Genomic DNA, 25440 nt, shown 5'->3' with positions numbered 1-25440 from the left:
TTCTTAAAATGATTTAACTCAAATTCTTTCATACATGTTTCTCTAACTAGACCATAAACCTAACCACTACCTATGACCCAATCACTATCTTTCCATTAAACATTTTAATAGGAAAACCTATTAATTAAGAAGTTTACTCAAACATGAAACAAGACAAATAAATAAAATATCCTACTTTAAGGTCCTTCTACTGATTTACCCCTTGCCCCCCAAAAAAAAATTTTTACAAAATATTTCCATGGTCTAAGACTTAGCATTCCTCCCCATGTGAATTTTCCTAGAAATATGGGGTCACATGCCCTCTTAACCCTTTTCTACTTAAGATTAGGTGAAATTCCATCCCTTCCTTATGCACTTAAAACAAAAAAAGTCATGTTACCATGATCCCAAGGTAGAGGGCTAACATGGGACATTCCTCAATAACACCTACTCCTCCCTTTTTCAAACACATTTTTTCCACATACCTAGGTGAGTTGTAATTGGGGAGAAATAATATTTAAAATAACATTGTATGTATTCCACTTGCTAGGTGCTTAGGGAGGTGTTTAATCTTACACCATGTTAGAGGTCAATTCTATCCCATAACCCAAAGTTTTTATGGGTTGAGGTGCCAAGAAAGGTCTCCATCATTAAGTATCTTTTTACCTCTTCTTTGTTAAACATGATGCATGTGTGGGTAGGAGGCCACCTAAGGGAATGGGGAAGAAGTGGGACCAAGGACATGATGGGTCCTTTTTAAATTCTCCCTTGATTGACATAATGATTAGTTAGATTTTTATTTTTAAATTTTATTATTATTTTTTCATTTATTTTATTTTATTACTCTCATTGCTATTTATTTTTTAATATTTTTTGATTGATATGATTGTGACATGTAAGTCATGTGACTCATGAGTCGTTATGTGAAATAGTCATAGGATAGTTATTTGTTGTATTATAGTGTTCCCATGAATGTTCTTTTATTAATATTTTATGGGCTAGATTTTGAGTGTATTCTTCCTAATATTTAATTGCTCTGTAATAGGGGAGTGGATTATTTTCACTCCCCATACATTTTCTAAAGAGGAAAAAGTGCACCTACAACACTCTTTTCCCATGGATTTTTAATTCATAAGGTATATGGTCTTATTTTCTCCTACTCTTTCCTTAGAAGGATGGGATTATGTGTTACCCTAGATTTGGTTTGATTCTCCTACTAATTCTTTAGTTTGTAAGTTGATGATTTCTACCTTAACTAAGAATATATTTAAAGTTTGAAGTCCCAATGAACAAATTTTTCATACATATGCAAGAAATTATCAAAACATAAACTTCCTTTCATTGTTTTGAATACATGACATATAAATTTTCAATGCAATATTCTATGTATTTAGCTTGAATTGACTACCTCAAATTATAAAATGTGGAAAAAAAATGTGAATTGAATATCTTTTATAAGCATCTATATACAATCTCTCAATCCTTCCTTACACATTTCAACTGTATACAATGATATACAAATTCTCTTACATCACAATGAAGAACAATAGATACTTACAAAATCACAAAACATTTAATGTGACATGAAAAATGATGTTTCTTTACACACTTAAATCTTTTCCACTTTAACTAGGGTGAAACCCTAATACCTTCATGGGATGCATCTTCAAAAAACCTGTGCATAACACACAAACTAGGAACCATGGAGGCTCACCTCCCATCCTTGGCTTCTATGAAGCCACCCACTAGGTAGGGGAAACAAGACCCAAATGTGTTAAACATATACATCACTTGCCATTGTATGAACAAAACACATAACACCAAACAACTCCCTCCCGTGGCTTGCACAATGATTCACCATTGGAATCATCTCACATTGGGTGAAGGTGGACTCTTCAAATAGGAGATTCCATAACCAAACATAAACATCATATTGCCATTGCATTTTGCCTCTCAAGGCCATCATAAATGTCTCCTCCTTATTCACACAAAACCCCTTGTATCTCCCAAAATAACAAAGGTATATGGCTTCAATGGAGCCCATACTCCATGAAATAAAACAAATCCTCATCATGAGGTAACTCTCTCAACTACATTGTTGAGCCCAACTAAGCCCTTGACCCAAGGATTCTCTTCCCTCCCAAGGGTGAGTGAAGCCTTCACACCCATGAACTCATTCAACACTCACATTCAAACAAGAAAATCAAGAAGAAAATAAACCAAAAGAAAATCTTCAATAACACATAGCACATTCACATTTCAACAACACAATGCTAAAATCCACAGTACAAGATTCACATTACAATGCATGCTCCATTGACAAATCCTCCACACTTGTAGGTTTAGTTTTCCATACTAAAAGAAAGAAGTAAAGAAACATGTTTTGAGAAACCAAGCTTGGTCCAAGCTAAAGGCAATGATAGTTGTAGAAGAGCTCCCTTAATCTCCCTCCAAAACCCTAAATGTCTCTAAACTTAAAGAGTGAATGAACAACCCACTAATTTTTCCAAGACTCTCTAATAAGGCCCTCCCAATAAATATTTTAGCAAATACATTTAGCCACTTCCTCTTACAAACTTGTCTCCTCTAACTTTGCCATTTTTGACTTAGTGAGAATATGGGAGAAACACATGTGACACCTCCAAATTCGAATTGATGGAAGAATTCATGGGTAAAGGGGCCTCCTAGGCTACCTAGGCACTCATATGGTCAAAATTAGGAACCTAACTTGATATTCTATCTTATGGGTAACTTATTTTAACATAAAAGACATCATGGGACCACCTAATGACCCCTCAAAATCCTAACCAAGTCCAAATTCGAATTTTCTAAGATTGTGACCCATCCTAGCCCTTGTTAAGTGGGTTTACTAACTCATTATCAGGGTAATTAGTTTTAGGGTAATTTGCCACCATGATCAAAACCCTACATGACATGTCAATTACATGCAAAATCCACAAGTGTCAAGTGACACCTAACAAACACATTCCACATCACCATGACATGCTCCTAATGCCTCTATACAATTAAAAATTTCAACATGCAAGAAAACTCACATTTATGAAGAAAAATACTTTCACAACGAGGCTTTTTGAATCTTCCAAAGATTCATCTTGGTTAAACTATGTTTGCAAAGGTTTGGAGCCTGGTTTCCCCAAGAATTTCCATGGTTCCACTTCCTACACATTAAACTCAAGCATCAGTAGTCCAAGGAGGTCATATAAAATACATATATCATAAATGTGTATAATTTCATAATCTAAATTCAATTTCCTTCCCTAGTCATTTTAAATAGTTAGTTTGAAACATTAGAATATCAACATTTGCATATTATAAGTCATCATAATCAAATTAACATTTATTTGCATATCATAATCATTCATCTACATATCATGAATCATTGTAATCAAATTAACTTTTTGCATCACATCAAAAGCTAATAGTATCATGTAATAAAACTACATCCATATGTGTTCAATCATTGCATACACAATATTGAGTTCTTCGTGCATATCATAATGTAAAACACTACTGTAGTATCAAAATCAATAGATAAAACAATCCACTATCCATCTAAGTCTCGAATAGTTGTCAAAATATCAAAATATCAAATATCAAAATGTAAATAAAATGTCTATGCTATGACAGGTCAAGGTGAGGCCTCACACAAAGAGAATTTACAGTGAACTTGTAGAGCAATATCAAGAAAACAGAGAAGAGTTGACCTTGACAAAATTTACAAAATCTACCTTTATAGCTTAGGTATAGCTGAGATATTTTATATCCTAAAACAAACTCAACCATTACCATTTAAGATTGCAAAGAACAATCATACAAATTTGGAGAAAATTTGATCATGGCATAGATTCAAATGAAAAAAATTCCAAAATTTTGCCAAAGTAGAGCCCTAAGAAGACAAAACAATGCCATTAAATCACTCTAACCAAGTAAATAGATAAAACTAGAGGTGGTGTAGTATTTCCTTCATATATTAGGCATGGCATTCATTAGAGAGTGGTTGGAATTGATCATGAAGATTGGGTCATGCAAGAAAACATCTCTTCCCTTTGTTTTTGGATGATGAGTTAGCAAGGTCAGTGGGTCAACCGAGTCCTACAACTAAGATGGGCCATGTGGGCCAATAGTCTTTTATCTTTCTACCACCTCATGAGGTCTTGACATGTTTGACCACATAACCTACTAACTATTCCAACCTTCCAACTTAACCATGATGTCACATAATTGTCAGCCTTGACTATGACTATCTTTCTTTCAAACTCAGTGCATGAGGACATGTGGTGATTAGGTGCATTCTTGCATTGTCTAAAATTCTCACAGCTTCAAAATGCAAAAAAATGTTGATCATTGATCTTCACAAGATCACCGATCATAGAAGATCCCAATTATCATAGGGGTTGTTTTAAAAAAATTTGGGCTCACTAGACACTCAGCATCCACCTCCCCAACATGTTAGCCCTTGACAAATCAAAATGAAGCAATTGGAAAAAAAATCCACCTTGACAGTTATATGGAAATTGTCTAGCACTATCTTTTCAACCCTAGTGGTCTACACAAAAGAATGGACCCACAAAGATACATGTTGACCATCCACTTCTCCACATTCTTTAACATCCTCACATCTTCATAAAGTGTGGATGTGATGATCATTGATCTGGGAAGATCTGATGACATAGATATAACTAAAAATGTATGGTCCCTATTAGTACTTGCAACCAACAAGGAACCATGCATATGCCAGCTTTCCAAACACATCAACACACTCACACCATGGCCCACATAATAAAACCTAACCTCACTAATCCACATGGCACAATGTCACTTTCCTACATTGTCAGAAACTCTAACAAAATATAGAATGTGGGAAAGTGTCGGCCAATCAAAATCCATCCATATGCACAATTAGCTTGACATGTCAACTCATCAAAAATATGATCCACAAACAAAAATCAAGGCCCCACCTAGGATGTGTGGAAGAAGGTCACTTCCTTGCATTCATTAAACACTAAGAAATCCCAAAATGTGGGAAAGTGACACATGTAAATCTGTGTGGGATCTAACAATAGAGAAAGTTTAAGTGTTGGGGAAATAAACTTAGGAAAATATAGAAATATTATAAGGTTTTCATTTAATTTATTTTTTATTTCCATTGCATTGTTTAAATTAAAGGTCAAACATGATCGTTTAACATTTAACAATTTTGGCAACTCAGGGGGGATGCAAGCCTACTATCATGCCCTAATTTAAACAAGGCAACACGACCAATTTTTTTTTTAAAAAGGTAATTATTAGGATATAGCATAGAGATTTAAATATCCTATACTAGTTATGGAAGGCTAATAGTATAGGATACCAATCGGTTGTGATTTTCAACTTGCAACAAATCTTAAATGTTTAAATGAATTGATCCTTATCGATGTGGTGAAGATCTCATTTTTACTTGTAAGGAAGATACACAAAAGAGTTTGATAACCTAACAAAATGCTTATGTGATGGTGATAGAGGCCTAGTTCTTACTAGTATGAAAACACATTCTTTGTTATAGGCAATGACAAGGGTGGATAAATTCTTTAAGCATATATAGCATATTTCTTGACTATAATTATTTATGTAATTAAATTAAAGTTTACTTATGGGACCATTTAGAAAGTTCCTATAACTAATAAATTTTATTACCTTCTTAGCATCCTCTAAAAGACCATGTGTCTAACTCTAGAAGAATACCATTTACCCTACATTTATATTTAACATATACCCTGATAATATTCTTTATACATTTTATAATGTTGAATCACAAGGTATAGAATGGGTCATACTTAGGTCATACATCATCTGATTATATTACTTAAACATTTAGTATATATACTTTTACTATGTAGAACTTCATAGAACATGTGTATATATATTATAACACCTTATAATAACTCATATAATATATTTATACTATACATATTCTTAATACTGATTAAGTACCCTAGCTATCCTACTAACATTTCCCTCTCAATAGTAATAGTGTCAACTATTCACTCTAAGCAAATATATTAAGTAATTTTTTAACTTCTCCCTAGTAAATTTTAATTTTATATAGTACTAATACATGCCTCTTGATAATTCCTACTATCTGTAATCATATTAGTACTACTAAGATACTACAATCTTCTAATCTTTCCAATCCTACTTACTCTAACCCATCTTTCTATCTATCTCCAAGAACCCTTTAACTATGCCCAATAACAACTTCACCTATTTTTTATTTCATTTATTTTATCCCACTACATGTATTATACCCTAGAATAAATTCCTAGCCCCTAAATACTAATCCCATTCCTACATCCTCCCTAACTAGCTTTACCATTGATAACTATATTTACAATGCCATTCCAATACCACCTACCAACCCAAGTACTAGTGCTCTTTGGAGGGCTTATGGAGGTGACACATATGGGGACATGGGAGTCATTTATTTCCCTCTTTCCTAGTTGATTCATATGACAAGTCCTATATCCTAATTTACGTGGAGGCTAGGTGACTTGTCTCTTCCCTTGCTCAAATCACAACAATCCTTACTCCTCCTACACCCTTTTTTTAACACCTCACATCCTTCCCATAGAAAATAATAGGTCAACATGTAGTGTATAGCCTTGCATGTGTTGGGAGGATGGTATGGGAGATCTCATCTTTAGTAGCCCCTTTATATCGCTTAGGTGAAGGTGCCATAAAAATGAAAAAAAAATCTATTATATGAAAGGTCCCTTTTCCAACTAAAATGTAGACACCTTCCTTTTTTTTAAAGCATTTCTTTTTTCCAAGATTCACGTAGACTAAGGACCTATGTTGGTAAAAGGCTCGTGGGCCTATGATAGACTTGGTTTCCTATGCATGTGATGGAGTATTAGTTATTGGCTAGGAAGGCAAGTGTACTTAAAAAATAGTGCCAAAACTAATCATAAGATGGTTTATGTATATAGTGTATTCCTTGGTTGGTCAAATCACTAGGAAAAAGATGTTATAGGTCATGCATGTGGTAGAAAAGGATTATTATATTGAACTATATTAGGAAATGGGGCATTTTTTTCTCATCACCAAATAAAATCCAAAGAGCAAATTGCTCACTTTCAGATTTGTTTTCTCATATATTCTTGTGCAATAACTTCCACTTAGTTTATTCTCTCATACTTAACATATTGTGTCATGGAGTTTGGCTAAGTTAAGGAGTTTAATATTAATACTACATTCTAGTAATACATCAATTAATAGATCTATTGAAATCTCTTGAACTATTATAGAATATAGCTAAAAACCTTATCAAAAAAAATGTTTCATACTTACCATATTAGTTCTAGTTTCTTTCTCATATTGAACAAGGTCAATATTAAAATCAATTAATCTATTTCCTCTATTGAAAACTAAAGATAATTTATTATCATTTAAATATAATTAGGGGATTTCTTACATGAGACATCAAATGTGTAATGTGATTTCCTTATTTTGTTGAATGATTCAATAGTGTACATGACTCACAAGTGCTTAACCAATCCTATGAACATTAATAACCTTCTATTTGGAAGTGTTTCTTGAATTCTCCCAATTATAACTATAGTAATACATTAACCATTCCATATCAATAAGCTTAAATTCATATTGAAGGAACTAAAATACAATTTCAATGGTTGTCTCCAAATTCTTGCATTGCTTCACACAACATACTTCTCAACAATTACATAAAATGAAGAAATTCAATTTTTACAATACCATGCACAAAAGAGATATATGTAGGGTGCTTCTTTACAATGTAATAACCAATATCATGTAGAAGGATTTCATTTTCTCAAATGCATTACCAATGACATAACACATTCTTTATTTCATCAACACTGGAGAAACACTAGGCTTCTTCTTTAGATCTAATGAGCATAAGACCTACAAAACAAGACAAACTTGGAACCATGGAGGCTCACCTCCCATCAAGCAAGGGAAACAAGTCCAAATGCGATACACATATGCAATGCAAGAAACCATAAAATTAAATCACATAATACTCCCTTCCAAGGTTTGACATAATGATTCTCCATTGGAATAATTAAACAATGGGTGAAGGTGGGCTCTCCAAAGAGGAGATTTCCATAACCATATACACATATACATTTGCAATTGCATAATGCATCTTCAAGGCTATCAAACAAGGCATATGGCTTCCATGGAGCCCATACTACATGAACAACAAAATGCTCTCCAAGAGGAAATCTCTCAACTTCAATGTTGAGCCCAACTAACCCCTTCACCCAAGGCTTCTCTTTCCTCCCAAGGGTGAGTGAAGCCTTCACACCCATTAAAAAAATTGACATTAAAAACAAAACAAAGACATCAAGGAAGAAGACCAAGACAATACATGAAATTCATTGCACATTCATAACACAACATAAAGATTACCATGACATTACTTGGATCCATAACAACATTCCATACTTGTAGATTCATTATGCAATACTAAAATAAAATGGTCATGATTGAGCACCAGCCTTGGTCCAAGCTAAAGATAATGATAGTTGAAGTAGAGCTCCCTTAGCCTCCCTCCAAATCCTAATTGTCTCTAAACTTAGAGAGTGGGTGAACACCACACTAGTTTTTCCAAGACCCTCTAATAAGGTCTTCTTACTAACTATTTCAGCAAAGACACTAAGCCACTCCATCTTACAACCTTTTCTCCCCTAATTTTTCTATATTTGACTTAGTGGGAACATGGAAGAGAACACATGTGACAAGCCCATTTTCTAATTGGTGGAAGAATGCATGGATAAAGGGGCCCTCTAGGTTGTCTAGTCACTATCATGGTCCAAATTAGGTCCCTAACATGTTATACTATCACATGAAAAGCTCATTTTCACATAAAAGACACTTTGAGACCACCTAATGACCCCTCAAAACCCTAGCCAAGTCCAAATTCAAATTTCCTTTGATTGTGACCCATATTACCCCTTGTCAAGTGGGTTTACTTGCTCATTAACAAGGTAATTAGTTTTAGGGTAAGATGCCACCTTGACCAAAACCCTACATGACATGTCATTGCACACAAAATTTACAAGTTTCAAGTGACACATAACAACACATTTCACATCAACATGACATGTTCCTACTGCATCTCTACGATTAACATTTCCACATGCAAGCAAACTCACATTTACAAAGAAAAAATACTTTCACAATGAGGCTTTTGAATCTTCCAAATATTCGCCTTAGTTGAACTGTGTTCACAAAGGTTTGGAACTAGTTTCCCCCAAAAAATTCCATGGTTCCACTTCTTGCACATTAAACTCGAGCATCAGTAGTCCAAGGAGGTCATATAAAGTATATATCATAAATGCATAAAATCTCAAATTTTATGAAACCCATATCAACATATTTTAAATTAGATTTCCTTTCCTAATCATTTCAAATAATTCATTCAAAATGTTAAAATATTGAAATCTGCACATTGCATATAATCAATTTTAACATACTTAATTGTCATAATCAACTTCTATTTCTCAGTCATTTTCATATAAAGTTTTTGAAATGTTAAAATGTCAAAATATGCATATCAACATTAATTTTCTAATCAAATGATCGAACTAACATTCTAAACCACCTTCTAATCCATTTCTTATCAAATGATGAAGTGTTGGTTCTATATTGCTAAATCAGCCAATCATGAAAATTAGTTTAGATTACATACCCTAGGTTAACATCACAAAAATGAAATCATCACAGCTAATATTATTTGATTCAATTACATATAGTTTGATTAATAACACTATATCATTATCATTATGAGATATTACATTATAAGAGTGGGTGTTAATTCATCTTTTGACAAAGGTCTCCTAAAAGAACTATCCTAATAGAGCATAACATACTATGAACCCATTGACATAGTTTTCTAAGTCAAAACATCTCGAGTCTTTATTCCATAGGGTCCTAGCCTACTGACTTGATGATGTTTCAAATATGATATTTATGATAAATGACTACAATGTATATCAATCTTAATAAGATCTTAGGTCCAATATTGATAAGAAAGATGCCAATCATGATGTACCTGAATCTTGGAACCTACTTATCATCCTTCTATCATATGGTGTATGATGACAGTCTATAATTCACATACCATGCATTATGCCTCACATCCTCACAATTCCTAGTTCTTTCCATAGATATGTTATTTATGGATAACAATATGGTATCAAGGTAGGGGCCTCAACCTAATATACATATGACTAGTGACCTTATGCATCCATTGGGCTATAGAGTCATAAAACATGAAGATCTAAACATGGTAAAACACCATAGCCCTACTCTTACTTCTCTACAACTACAAAAGAAGAACCAAAGTCCTTAGAAACCTTCAAAAATTTACAACTTGCTATCTTCTAGAGGGACAACCTGTGCTTGTGCACTTCTCAGAAAGTAGGAGAACTATTCTAATATTTACAAAAAATCTTTAACCTCCTCTAAAAGAAAAGTTTAAGGTGAATGTCATTAACTAAGACTGGGAGAACTTCACCATCAGGCCTAGCTAGCTAAAAAAAATTGGCCTCTTTTCATTTGGTGATAATATATGGGCCACACCACATTGCATCAAATTTGGAGTGCCTACCTAGCTTAGCTCTATCAACAACCCATTTGAGGAGAATGTCTCTTTCCTTAAATATTCTAGTCATTGCCTCCTTGTCAAATATTATTTTGACCTATTGTTGATGTATCTCAAATTTATGTGTAGCTTGTTGTCTTTTTTCCTCTAGTTCCATTATTTCAACTAGCTTGACTATCATAGCATCATCCTCAACTAGCTCTAATTGATGAGCTAATTCAAGAGAGGGAAACTCAAGTGAAATAAGAAGCCCTTCTTCCCTTCCATAAACTAGCATAAAGGATGAGTTCTTAATCTCTCTCTTGGGTGTGATTCTATTAGCCCAAAGGGTAGTCTTCAACTTAGCATGCCAACACCTTTGATTGTCTTCAATTGTCCTCTTCATTATTCTGATGAGGTTCTTATTAGAGGATTCTTCCAAGTCATTCACTTGGGGATAATAATTTGAGGAAGTGCTCAAATATATCCCATATTCTAGAGGTTAGGAGTATATATGATTTTCAATAAAAGATTTGGCATTATCTAATATGATGGTTGATGGAATTCCAAATCTAGTCACTATTCCATCAAGGAACTCAACCACTAAAGCTTCTATTTCATCTTAGAGCTAATTCCTATGTCCATCTCGTGAAATAATCTGTGATTTACAAGATTCATCTATGACCAACACTAAAGGGTGGGTTTAGTGGATCGATAAAATCCAAACCCCATTGAGCAAAGTATTGGTCTACTTGGATGGGATGGAGAGGAAGGATGACCAATCTTTGCTTTCCTAAGAAGAAGCACATTTCTCACATTTCCTCACATGTTTTTGGAAATCATTGAAAAAATTTGGCCAATAATAACCGATCCTCATTATATTCATTATTGTAATCCTAGTTGAGAAATGACCACCAGTAGGCCCATCATGGAACTCTTTTAATAGCCTACTAATCTGATCTATTTTGATACACCTCAATAGATCCCCATTAGAATCCTTCCTAAATATTATTCCATCCATCAAGACATAAGGGATAGACTACAATCTGAATTGTCTTCTCTTAGCTCTATTCAAGCCATGTGGATATCTACCCTCTACCCAGATAGTAGTCATATTGTGCATCCAATCATTTCAATTTCAATTCTCTATTGATTGCTCATCCTATATTAAGAGGGTAGCTTCCTTGGGTGTCTCAAAAGAAGACACCATTTTCTCACACAATCCCCTATCTCTCACAAGTTTGGTGATCCTAATATCAATATCATATTCCATGACTTTTGTGATCCATCCAACTCTTTTTTTAGTGATATCTTTGTTTAGTAGGAACTCCTTTACGCTTTCTTCTGGAACCAAGAGTTGAACCTTGTTATGAGACAAAAGATGTCTAAACTTTTTGACATCCCTTACAATAGAAAGGAATTGTTTCTCTACATAGATGTATCTTCCTTCATAATCCTTAAGCCCCTCACTAAAGAAAGAAATGGGCTGCTACAAATTCTCATCATTCAACTATGTTAGAATAGCTAGTATACTTGATTCTCCTCCAAGGGAGTAAAGGACGAAGTCTCTATCAAACTTGGGATTGACAAGAGTGGGAGCTAATTTAATTAATTTCTTGATCTCTTTAAAACTAGCCTTCCCCTCCTTAGGCCAAGTAAAAATCATATTCTTCTTCAAAATAGTTGTGAGAGGCTAAACCATGGAGGCAAGATCAATGATGAACCTTCTTATGAAGTTGATCCTACCAAGAAAGATCTGTAATCCTTTCCTATGAATAAGAATGGGAGAGATAATTTCTTCTACTCTCTTTGGATCTGGTGTTAGCCCATTTCTTGACACAATATGTTCTAGGAGCTTCTCTCGGTTAGTAGCAAATACACACTTCTTGGGATTTAGGGAAACACCATACTCTCTACATCTTTCAAATACCTATCTCAAATTATCAAAATGATTTGTTGCATGTTTTGAGAAGACAACTATATCATTAAGATAGACTAGTAAAAAAAATTCCAGAACACCCTTGAAGGCCATCTCCATTGCCTTCTGAAATGTGGCACCTACATTGGCTAGTCTAAATGGAATCTGACAATAAGCATAGGTACCCCATTTTGTAGTGAATGTTGTCTTATATATATCTAACTCTTGGACTAGCACCTGATTATAGCTTGAAAAACCATCTAAGAAAGAAAAACTTTCTGAGCCACTAACTTTGGATAGAATTTGTTCCATAGAAGGAAGGGGATGGTGATCTTTAAGAGAAGCCTTATTAAGATCCCTAAAATCTACACACAGTATGATTTCTCCATTATTCTTTCTAATAGGAACAAGATTGGCTACCCATGAAGAGTGGTTAATAGGGAAAATGATATTGGCTTCTATAAGTTTGGATAGCTCTATTCTCATTAATGGTTCAATGTTAGGGTTAATTGGCCTCTATTTCTATTTGACAGGCTTAGCATCATGGTTTAAATCTATGGAATGCTGAAATAAACTTAGGTCAAAACCCTTTAAGTCTTCATATGTCCAAGCAATAAAATCATTGAATTCTTGACATAAATTAATGAAAACTTCTTGTTCAGAATTAGTGCATACCTTTCCCAACTTAAGAGTCCTTCCATCAACATCAATAATAGGTGTGTAGTCATCCCTCTTTGCCTTCAAGTTTGAACCTTTGCTTCTTGCTTGATCATCAAATTTGAAAATGCCTTCTAAGGTGACTAGACCTTTAGGTAATTTGTTTGAGTTTGGGTTCATAATCTAGTCCCCATACTAACTTTGCAACTTGGACTAATTTCTACCAATGAACTCTACTTCATTTTGTAAGAAATTAACAATTTGTAAATCAAAATAAAATACTTTCCAATTTGTTCAATTGTCTGGGATAGTAGGCCTTACAAAAAAAAATTATTTGTTGCTTCTTTTCATTAGTAACATGCTTTTTTATATCATAATGAGCACCAATGGCTACAAGCTTGTTAGCATGCTTGTTTTTGTTTCACGGGACACTCTAAATATTGACAGCCTAAAAGCCTTCATGTAGATCCCTAAATCTATGTTTGTATGATTTGAGAATGTTGTTCTTCATGACATTTTAATTTCTAATTTGATTATCAACCAAATCACTATCGCCAAATACCTTTAAAATCTTGATACCTCTCCTTTGTGCTAGTTGGAGACCTTGGATTAGAGCTTCATACTCTACCACATTATTAGTGTAATTAAATTGCAGCCTATATGAAAAGTAGTATTTCTCAAAATTTAGTGAAACTAGCATAACATAAGCACCTAAACCATTTTTGTTTCTTGAGCCATTGAAGAACATACTCCACAATCCATTCGTACCTTTTTCTATTTTTGTGAGGTTGGGAATAGGAGAATTCTCCTCAAACATGAAATATATTCCAAGATCCATCTCCACAACCTCCTACATTGGGTAAAATTGATATGCAATAGTCCACTCATCCAAAAGGTAATCATGCACCTTTGCTAAGAAAGTATCATATTCATGAGTTATGAATTCCTCATCTTCCTTCTAAATTGTGCAAGTCATGTTTATGGGGCTAGGAGTATAAGTTTCTATATGGTTAAGGGCTAAAGGCTTTTCTCTTTGTGAGTATTTTGTCCCATATCTTGTTATAAAGAGCATATAGGACCAATCTGAGGCAATATAACCACCTATCTATCCAATAAAGTCCCTAGAAAGGTAGATGGAAAAATATGGATCAACCTTAGCTACTAATATGTCTAGTGTGACAATACAATTAGTGAATGCATGTAATGACATTTCTAAATGTCTTAGGATTCCTATTGTCTTAATAGAGATACCATCCAACTAAAGTACATCCTTAACCATTGGCTCATGCTTAATATCAAGGAGGTCAGCAATACATTTAGGCATTATAGAACTACTAGCTCTAGAATCTATCATGCAATTATGAACAAGTTTGTTCCCTATAATCAAAAGACATAAAAGGGAGGAGATTTATTTTTATTATTTGTATCTCCTTCCTTTTTTGGTTGTACCAAACTTGTTGCACCATCCATGGTAGCTCATTTGGTCTATACTCTAACAGTCTTTATTTCCTGTTGCAAAAATTCTAATTGATATGGCATTGTAAGAACATCCCATATAGGAACATAGACCTTCTCAATGTTAAGAGGGGTGTGTGATAACTTGGGTAGAACCTTGGTGGCCATAGGGTTTAGTATATAAATAAGAGTAGGATGTGGCTCTTTAGTCTTCTTGTTGTTCTGATTTTGCAATGGAGCAGCAATATTGTGTGGTACATTTTCACTTATTGCATGTGGGATAGCGTTTGCGACCTGATTTGATGAAGAAGATGGAGCCTCCTCTATAGGTCTCCTTTTTCTTCTAGTATTATGAGCTATGGAATCATAGCTATCATGGTTGGCATGGCAATGTTCCTCTGGCTAATGTTTCATAACACAACAATCACCCTACTACTATAGATAAGAAGCATCAATAGATTGACCAACACTATATTGTTATTCTATTGTTTAATACTATGTAGTTGGTGCTAGGAAAGATTTTTCCTTTTGGCACATACAGGAACTATATGAATAATTACAAGAAGGACAAAATTCCTAATCTTCAGCCAAATTGTTTTGAGGCACTAAAGCCATGTTGAGGTTTGTATTTTCACTTGTAGTAGAGATATTACCATTATACCTATTTTAATTATGTGGGGCATAACCTTGATTTTGATTTGGAGGCCTATATGTAGGATTTTGATGATGAGGTTGAAGAGGCCTACCACCCTGAGCTTGTTGTCTTTCTAAAGTCACCACTTTATTGCTCACCTTTTGAATCATAGAGAAACTATCCTCCTACTTCTTATCTTGAATTTGTAACTTTTGTCCAATATCTTGCATCAAGACCTTCAACTCTCCTAGCTCACTAGATGATGTGGAAGCTTGAGGGGCTAGAGCAAGAGGTTGTGATGTAGAAAATGTGGAAATAGGGGTTATTACTAATTAGTAATTTGGCATATCAGGGAAGAAAGGCATAGGAGACCTTGTAGCAAGCTTACCTCCTTGTATTAGGATATTTTATACCTTTATTGCTATGTCATAAGCATTTGATAATATATATCCTCCCATACTTTGGATTGTAGTGGAAATATCACTATTAAAGGCTCTAAGGTAATGTAAGAAGGCATTACCAGGGGTAGTCTTTACAAAAATAGGTATTATATCCCATTTCTTTTGAAATCTATGGTTGAAATCAATAATGCATTAATGGGGTGCTCTTTTAATCATAGTTAGTTGCTCCAAAAGTGATATATGATCACTCTTATCTTCAAAATGCTTACACAATCCTACTCCTAATCCATCCCAATTTGTTATAGATTTATGAGGAAACCCTCTATACCATTGAAGTGCTTTCCATTTTAAAGATGAAGCTAGAAGCCTAACTATAACATCATCTTCTATAATACCATATTGGATATTGCAAACATTTGCAACCTCTTGAATGTGTTCTAAGGGAGAGATAGAAGTTTCACTAGTGAAATATAGTATAATTTTGAGAGCCGATACTAGTATGTCATGTCTTTGAGCTAGAAACATGGGACTTCCACCATTAAAAGTGGCAAAATCATGAGCTCCAGGTTGTACCATATAACCAAGTAATATATTGATATGAGTTGATGGTATTCTAGATTGAAATCTAACAATAGGAGGAGTGGAAATGGATCTTGCAAGGGTATGCATTTCCTTTATACTCCTAACTAGAAATAAAGACAATCTATTCTTCCTCCTTCTAGGATTTGAAAAGGAAAGATCTTGATACTAAAATTTACCTCTAGAAGATGCCCTTGTTTCAGCTTTGGGCATGAATCATTGCAACTTTGGTCTCGAAACTGGACATGAAGGATGTAGAGTCACCAAGTGCTTTGTAGAAATGAACCTCTTGAAGGCTTGGAATACTAAGAGTAGCACTATTTCCTCAACATCAACTTGAAATCTTCTAGAATATTGTCCCACTAGGCATGACAAAAACTATTGTAAAAAGGGTTTGCACCCCTATCCAAAGTTTTTACCTAAGGACAACCTTGTGAAATATGGAAACAACCTCCAAGCTATGGGACTTGAACTATGAGGTTGAGTCTCTAGAGTAGGTTGGGTTCCTTTACTGTTAGGGTGCACCTAACTACACTTGGAGAGGAAAAGGGAGAAGCAATGCATGAAAGAAAATCTACCTACTCTAACCTAAGGGGTGATGAACCAAAATAGAGTGTTCAAACTAATCTTTGTCCATTCATGCACATTTAAACCATCATGACACTAAAAGATATACACATTTAGACTTGTCTTAATCTAATAATCACATGCAAACTAGAAAACCCAAGTAAATGACACAAGGAAGACGAAGATTCACTTATATATCATGCATAGGCCAAAAGTGGTACAATCATGCAAGATTGTAGATAGCCATGATACATTAATGAGATGCAAATAGGTCTTGCACAATACACCAATGTATAGGGGAGATAAAGTAGAATGTCATATAGGTTTAGAAGTAAAAGGAATTTACAATGAACTTGTAGAGCAATATCAAGAAAATAGAGAAGAGTCAACCTTGACAAAATTTACAAAATCTACCTTTATAGCTCAAGCATAATTGAGATATTTTCTATCCTAAACCAAACTCAACCATTAACATTTAAGATTGCAAAAAATAATCATATAGATCTGGACAAAATTTGATCTTGTAACAGATTCAAATGTAATGAAATCCAAAATTTTGCCAAAGCAGGGCCCTGAAAAGATAGAATGGTTCCATTAAATCACTCTAACCAAGTAGATGGATAAAAATAGAGGTGGTGGAGTGGTTCCTTCATTTACCAGGCATGGCATTCATTGGAGAGTGATTGGAATAAATCATGAAGATTGGATCATGCAAGAAAACATCACTTCCCTTTATTTCTATCTCATGAGTTAGCAAGGTTAGCAGGTCAACTAAGTCCTGCAACCAAGATGGGCTGCATGGGCCAATAGTCTTTTATCTTTGTACCACCTTGTGATGTCTTCATGCATTTGATCACATAACCTACTAACTATGCCAAACTTCTAACTTAATCATGATGTCACATAATTATTAGCCTTAATTGTGATTGTCTTTCTTTCAAATTGGATCCATGAGGAAACATGGCAATCAGGTGCATTCTTGTGTTGTCTAAAATCCTCATAGCTTCGAAATATGAGAAAACACTTATTGTTGATCTCCACAAGATAAAAAATTATGGAAGATCCTAGTTATCACAATGTTTTCTTTTAAAAATTCAGGGCCTACTAAAAACTTGACATCCACCTCACCAACACATCAGCCCTTGGTGAATAATAATAAAGAAATTGGAACAAAAGTCCACCTTAGCACTTATCTAGCAACTATCTAGTACTACCTTTTCAACCCTAGTGACCCAATCAAAAGAATGGACCTATAGAGACATGCATCAACCATCCACTTCCCCATATTCTTTAACATCCTCCCATCTTCATTAAGTGGGGATGTGACGGCCATTAATCTGGGAAGATCTGATGACACAGATATAAATGAAAACATGTGGTCCTTATTAGTACTTGCAACCAACTAGGACCACACATACACTAGCTCTCCAAACACATCAACACACTCACATTGTGACCCACAAAATAAAACCTAACCCCACTAATCCACATGGCATGATGTTGCTTCCTCACATTTTTAGAAAGTTTGACAAGATATGAAATATGGGAAAGTGTTAGCCAATCAAAATCCATCAATATGCACAGTCATCTTGACATGCCAGTTAGTCAAAAAGATGAACCACAAACAAGAAGCAAGGCCCCACCTAGGATGCATGGAAGAAGGTTGATTCCTCACATTCATTAAACACTGAGCAATTCCAAAATGTAGGAAAGTGATACATGTAGATTTGTCTAAGATATGATGATAGAGAAAGTAGTAGGGCTAGGGAAATAAACTTAGGAAAATACAAAAATATTATAAGGTTTTTATTTAATTTATTTTTTATTTTCATTTCATTTTTTAATATTAAAGGTGGGATGTGACTATTTAACATTTGAATTCAAATATGGTAATTTTGGTAGGGAGGAAAATTTGGCCAACAGTTAGTATCAATAACATGAAAAGAGTGAAAGGTTTTCCTAAATTGAAGAAACTTGATAGTATAATTTTCAAACAATGTTATTTAGGCAAGATGACGTAATCTATTTTTATAAGTAAGCCTCACACCTCTAAAGAAATTCTCGAGATATTTCATATTGACTTGTGTGGACCAATTAATGTACAAAGCTACAAGGGTGAGAAGTACATTATCGTATTTGTTGATGATTATTCTACGATGATGAAAGTTATGTTTTTGAAATAGAAATATGATGCTTTCCAAATGTTTAAGTGGTACTTAGCTAGAGTTGAAAATGAAACAAGAAAAAGCATAAAATGGATGAGATCTGACAAAGGAGGAGAATTTACATCAAATGAGTTTGAGATGTTCTATAATGATAAATCAAAAGATAGACATTTGCACCTAGGACCCCTCTACAAAATAGAATTTCTAAAAGGAGGAATAGATTTGTAATAGATTGTGCTGCGACACTCATAATGGAGAAGAATGTTGTCTTGAAATACTAGAGAGAAGCATAAGTACAACTGTCTATACCTTTAACCTTGTGCAAGACAAGAAAGATACTCATTCAACACTTTTTGAATCATGGTATGGATACTCACCTAATGTAAAATATTTTAAAGCATCTGGAAGTAAGTGTTACATTGTTCAAGATTTCAAGAATGGTAATTTAGATGCTAAAAGTGAAAAAAGTATATTCCTTGGCTATTCCACAAGAAGTAAAAACTATAAGTGTTTAAATACTAACACCAATAAAGTTGTGGAAAGTACAAATGTGAAGTTTGATGAATATACAAAGGCACATGATGCTGAACCTATGAGCAAATAGAGGAATAAAAATAGTTTGTATACATTTATAAAGTTATGCCTACTAATGAAGATGTTGTAATTTAAATTGCAAATCAACAAAAAATTTTACTGACTACTGAGTCACATACAATAAATGTCAAGTTTCATTTAGGAATTGAGTTACAATTAGGAACTAAGTTGCAAACAAAAACTAAGGCACATTCTAATTCTAAGATTAGTGTACATGAAAGAGATGCTAAATTACCTAATAGAGGAGTAAATATTGATTCAATAGTTGATAGACCTAATGAGAAAAGTAGAGTAGAAACAAGATTGTAAAAGTATATCAAAAGACATCACCCTACTAAAAAAATTATTGGAAACAAAGATGCTAGAACAATGAGAAGAAATAGACTAATAAGTGATACATATTTGCTAAGCATGCATGAACCTAGGATAGTGAAAGATGCCTTAGAAAATGAGGAATGGAGTAAAGCCATGAAAGAAGAGATTGAGAAGATTAAGAAGAACAAGACATGGACTCTAGTTCCTAGATCAGGGGATAAGACTATGATAGGAACCAAGTGGGTGTATAGAAAAAAATAGATGAAAATTGTGAAGTCACAAGAAATAAGGCAAGATTAGATTACAAGGGATGCACACAAGAAGAAGGGATAGACTATGGAGAAACATTTTCCCCTGTTGCAAGATTGGAAGGAGTAAGAAATTTGTTTTGTTACTCTACATAGAAACGATTCAAAGTTTATCAAATGGATGTGAAGTCAACATTTATGAAGGGTATATTAGAAGAAGAGGTTTATATATAATAGCAAAAAGGATTTTTTGATGCTAACAACAAAAACATGGTATGTAGACTACACAAAGAATTATATGCTTTAAAGCAAGCCCCAAGAGCATGGTATGAGTAAATAAATACTTATCTTGTGAAGATGGGATTTGAGAGGATTGATGATAACAACAATCTGTACTTGAAGACAAAAGGAGGTAAAGGTATTTTACTAGCTGAAATTTTTGTTGATGATATCTGTTAGCCATATTTTCCCTCCCACCAAAATTCAAGTTTTGTCTGTCAAGCACAACCAATAGTCATATCTATTCAAATATTCAAATAACATAAGGATATATTTAAACCTTTGGATTATCCCTTATTTTCCTAAGTTTAATATTTTCATGTTTTACCCCTTTGGATTTCTTATTCACAACCATGAGATTATCTTTCATCACCTAGTTGTTATAGTCTATGGCTTAACCATCAAGGGAGTTGTGAATATGTGACATAGTCTTTTAAGTAGATAGCATGACTTTACAATTTAGGGAGTTGTGAATATGTGACATAGTCTTTTAAGTAGTTGGTGCGACTTTGTAATTTAGGAGGCTAAAATCTAGTTATGACTTTCCAATGAGTGCAACTTTGGCTTATCCCTTATTTTCCTAAGTTCAATATTTTCATGTTTTACCCCTTTAGAGTTCTTATTCACAACCATGAGATTATCTTTCATCACCTAGTTGTTGTATTCTATAGCTTAACCATCAAGGGAGTTGTGAATATGTGACATAGTCTTTTTAGTAGTTAGCATGACTTTACAATTTAGGAAGTTGTGAATATGTGACATAGTCTTTTTAATAGTTAGTGTGACTTTGCAATTTAGGAGGCTAAAATCTAGTTATGAGTGGTGACAAAGGAATTTCTATTTATCTCTCAGCCACATGGTGATGATCTTGACTTAGGATTTAAGTTTCAATGTTGTGACCCTTCCTCATTCATATAATCATAGGGAGTTTAGTGTTAATCATGGTTAGTACGGAAAAGTCATGGATCTCCTTATGCACATGGTCACTAGGATCAGTGACGGATTAAACAATCAAGTTGCGAAGCATCAATAACATAAAATGAGTGGATTTGATGGTTTTCGCAACTTCATTGGAGTTATGGCTTGAACCATAGTTAGTACTATAATCATGTGTCTCTTCCTATTCACATGGTCACTATAGACGCTCAAAAATGGTTCACATCTACGATTTCATCACTTCTTCATACTAATTTGTCCCATTTTTTCATTCTACTAACTCTGATCTTTTGGTCAGATTGACCATATTTTGTCATTTGTATCCCCTTTCACATCAATTTCATATCAACTTGGAATCATATCAAATCAACTAAAAATCATTTCAAATCAACTCAAAATCACCCCAAATCAACTCAGAATCACTCAAAATTAGTCCTAATCAACCCAAAACATATCAAACATCTCAAATCAATCATCATTTATCTACTCCTAGGCATTGTTGTGGCTTTCAGTGTCTTGGAAACCTATCAACTTATCAATCTTATCAATATGACCTTAGTACTATCATGGCTCTCAGTGCTAGGTCAAACTATCATTCATGTCATTCAATCTTTGACGTTGTTGAGGCTTTCAATGTTAGATCATGGCATCATCAACCATTTTAATAACATTGACAATGTTTGTCGATGTTATTATGATCAAACCTTATCAATCAATTTCAATCTTGTAGCATTTAGAATGTCGGTTAAATGTTACATATCAACCAATTCATGTCATGTGTCCTTGGCATGTTATCAACTTCAATCAATCAATCTGATCATGGCTTTGGTCTACCTTTTCATCATCTTATTCAATATCCATTATCATCACATTTTCATCAAAGGATACAGTCACATTCATTCAATCAATTTGGCCAATCATCTGCTAATTTTCTCTATAGGATTAAATAACCCATAATTTAATCCTATTCTTTCTAATTATTCTTCCTAATTATCATCCTCAATTAATTAATTTTATTAATTAATTGATTCATTATTTGCAAAGCATGGAAATTCTTAATTTCCTAAGTTCCATTTTCCATCATTAATTCCATTTTTGATTAATTCTTATTTTGTGGAATAAAAGAATTTTTAATTCGAATATTCCATAAAATATTTCATCATCATGACACTTGGATATGACACCTCGTGGATTCTCCTTCGTCACTTGGCTACGACTTCTCATAATCAAATATTCTTATTCTCTTACGTATGTCTCTATTTGGCTTCTTTGTCATAGCTTCTTGGCTTTAAGTGGGTTGAGGGTTGGGGTGTCTTATGATGCGTCATAGATTCTCTTCCACATTTAGCCAAGTTTGACTTGCATGTGTCATAGAATCTCACAATTGGCATATTCAGTCATATGCATCATAGGAATCTCTTACCACATCGCATATCTAGGGGTGACAAATCCAATGCCCTCACTTTGAGTGTTGATTATAAAATGGACACTCTTTCTCTCATTTTGGGTCCTTGCCCTCTTAAAGTCTTGGACGCATTTAGGTCCTAATTTCTTTTAAATTTCTCACTCCATCTCTCACATTCAAATCACAACTTCAAGTATTCTCATGGCATTATCCACATCATAGACTTTTTCTTCAATTTTGTGTGCACTATAGGCAAATTGGAGCTATAATCATTTGGAGAAGAAAGAAGGACATGGGAGCTACAAACTTAAAAGGGAGTTTTTAATTATGTTTGCTTTCTTTTGATTAGCTTGGCTTTCATGGTAGAACTAGTGGGTGCTAATATATGTTGATTGAGTTTGTGATTTTATCATAGTATGTTATGCATTCAACCCATTTTTTTGGTCCTACATTTGGTGAACTCGACGTGAACATGCATATCTAACTTGGGTTTTCTTGTTTTGTGCTTGTAGGTGCAAGGAAGGAGCTCACTTGGAAGGGTATAATGACTATCTTCTCTTCCTTTTCACATCTAGATTAATTAGGGGGTCCAGTAAAATGTTTATATGTTCTTATTTCATGCATTCTGTTAGCTTGCTGTCCTAGGGCACACTCTACTCTGTTAGGGTGCACTTGGGACCCCTAGGAGCAGTTTTAGGAGTCCAGAAACCACCAAAATCTCATTCTATTTTTTTTGACTTACCAACTGTGCCCAACTAGGCCCCAAATACATCATTGATGCAGTCTGCATTGTTTGGGTGCACTTGGGAGTGTAGTTTTGAAATTTTCAATTTTTTGGGTCTTGTCTAGGCACCATTTCCCCACACTCTGCACCTGACTTCCCAACTGCGCCCTAAAAATACCAACTGCACCCAACTGGGCCCCAACTACATCATTGACACATTTGGCACTATCTGGGCACACTTGGGGGTGTTCAGAGCTATTTTAGCCTTCTGGGGAGCAATCTGCATTGTCAGAGCACACCTGGGTTCACAGTAAGCACATGCATCAATCAGAATTTGCATCTAAGGTTCCTATCACTCTCTAGGACATAGATTAGGTGATTTTGTGTTACTAATGGTCTATTTGCAGCATGTGGCAATCCATGGATGAAGATGTGATCATAACAAACTACTAATGTGTGCTTTGCAAGACATTATCAAAGACTTTTTGTGTCTTTCAAAACTATGTGTGTGGATTTCCTAGATTAGATAACATTTTGTTTGGTGCTTAAAAAGAACCTTTTTCTTTTCTTCCTAGCGTGTCTATAGTGTTAAATCCCTAGGAGTTACATTGGACGTATCCTCTCCCCTCGCCATTCGAGGATCTTGGGTGTAAGAGAAATCCATGTAACTTCTATAGGAGGCATGCCTTGGACCAAGATACTCAATATTGGGTATGCTAGGGGATGACCTCAGAGTGGTAATAGGCCAAAGCTAGGTCAACGTTCCAACCACTATATAAAATTCAATTATGGTGAAAGCTGTGTCAGCAATATTGTTGCATGATAGCTCTCCTCTAGTACCCTTGTGGTGCATCAAACCCTAGTTCTCGGGGCTGGGAGACCTTCTGCAAAAGTTTATCATTCACTTTCTAAATGGAATGCCCTTACTAAAAATTGTATTTTAGTGGCCAAAATCCTTTCTATCCATAGGCTCAAGGGGTCACCCATGCCCATGAAGACATCCTACATTCTCATGGTCCTTAGTAGAGGCAATAGTCCCTTGGGAAGTCATGCCCCTTGGGAAGCGGGTCTTGGTAGCCCCAAGAAGTGAGTGCATTGTAAGGGGGAGCTTGTGGTGCCAAGATCCTAAGTTTTCTGTTGTAGATAAGTGTGGCTAAACTTCAGTTCAAGTAGGAATTCAGTTGATACAGTCCTAAAAGCCTAGGTTGTGGTGTGTTTGTTAACTTTTTACAACAACTATTCTTGTCTTAATGTGTCTTGCGTGTGTGTAAAACATAATCAAGATAAAAGTCAAACTTTTAAATTTATAGCTTGGATATCATTTGAACTTTTCAAAACATTACACATTGCCAAAACATTTCAACCTTTATCAAACTTTGCAAACATTGGTTCAACACACTCAAACCTTGGAAAACATGGCGACTTGTGCTCTTAAATGTGCTTGGAAAAATGTAGATCTCACACTTGCATAGACTTCACTTGCATTCACCCTAGTATAGGCCTCATTCATGCATCATATAGACTTCATATTGCACCTTTTAGTTCTCATTTAGTATCTATTACCTTTCATATTGCATCCATTTAGGTTTAGTTTACTTTCCTTAGTTTTTGCATTCCCATCTCAAAATTAGCACTTTGCATTCACCACCTTGCATCTTTGTATACTTATTCATCATCTTGACCACTTTATCCATCATTTTGAGTGTCCTAAACATCATTTTGATCATTCATACTTTCCCTAACACTGTCCTCTACTATTTACCTCCCTGTGACATCAATCCTGAAACAATAGCTCCCAGAATTGCCTTAATTTCAGCCCAGTTTACCAACTGCACCCAACTGGGCCCCAACTATGTAATTGATGCACTCTACACTATTTGGGAACACTTTTTGGTCTTGAGATCTAGTTTTGGGTTCCAAATAACATTTTGGGGCTTTAACAGTGTCCTTAGGTACCTGG

This window comes from Cupressus sempervirens, chromosome 10 (assembly GCF_028749045.1).
Source record: "Cupressus sempervirens isolate cs-2001-9-10 chromosome 10, ASM2874904v1, whole genome shotgun sequence".
NCBI lineage: Eukaryota > Viridiplantae > Streptophyta > Pinopsida > Cupressales > Cupressaceae > Cupressus > Cupressus sempervirens.
The sequence above is the reverse complement of the archived record's forward strand: the minus strand, read 5'-3'. Positions refer to the sequence as shown.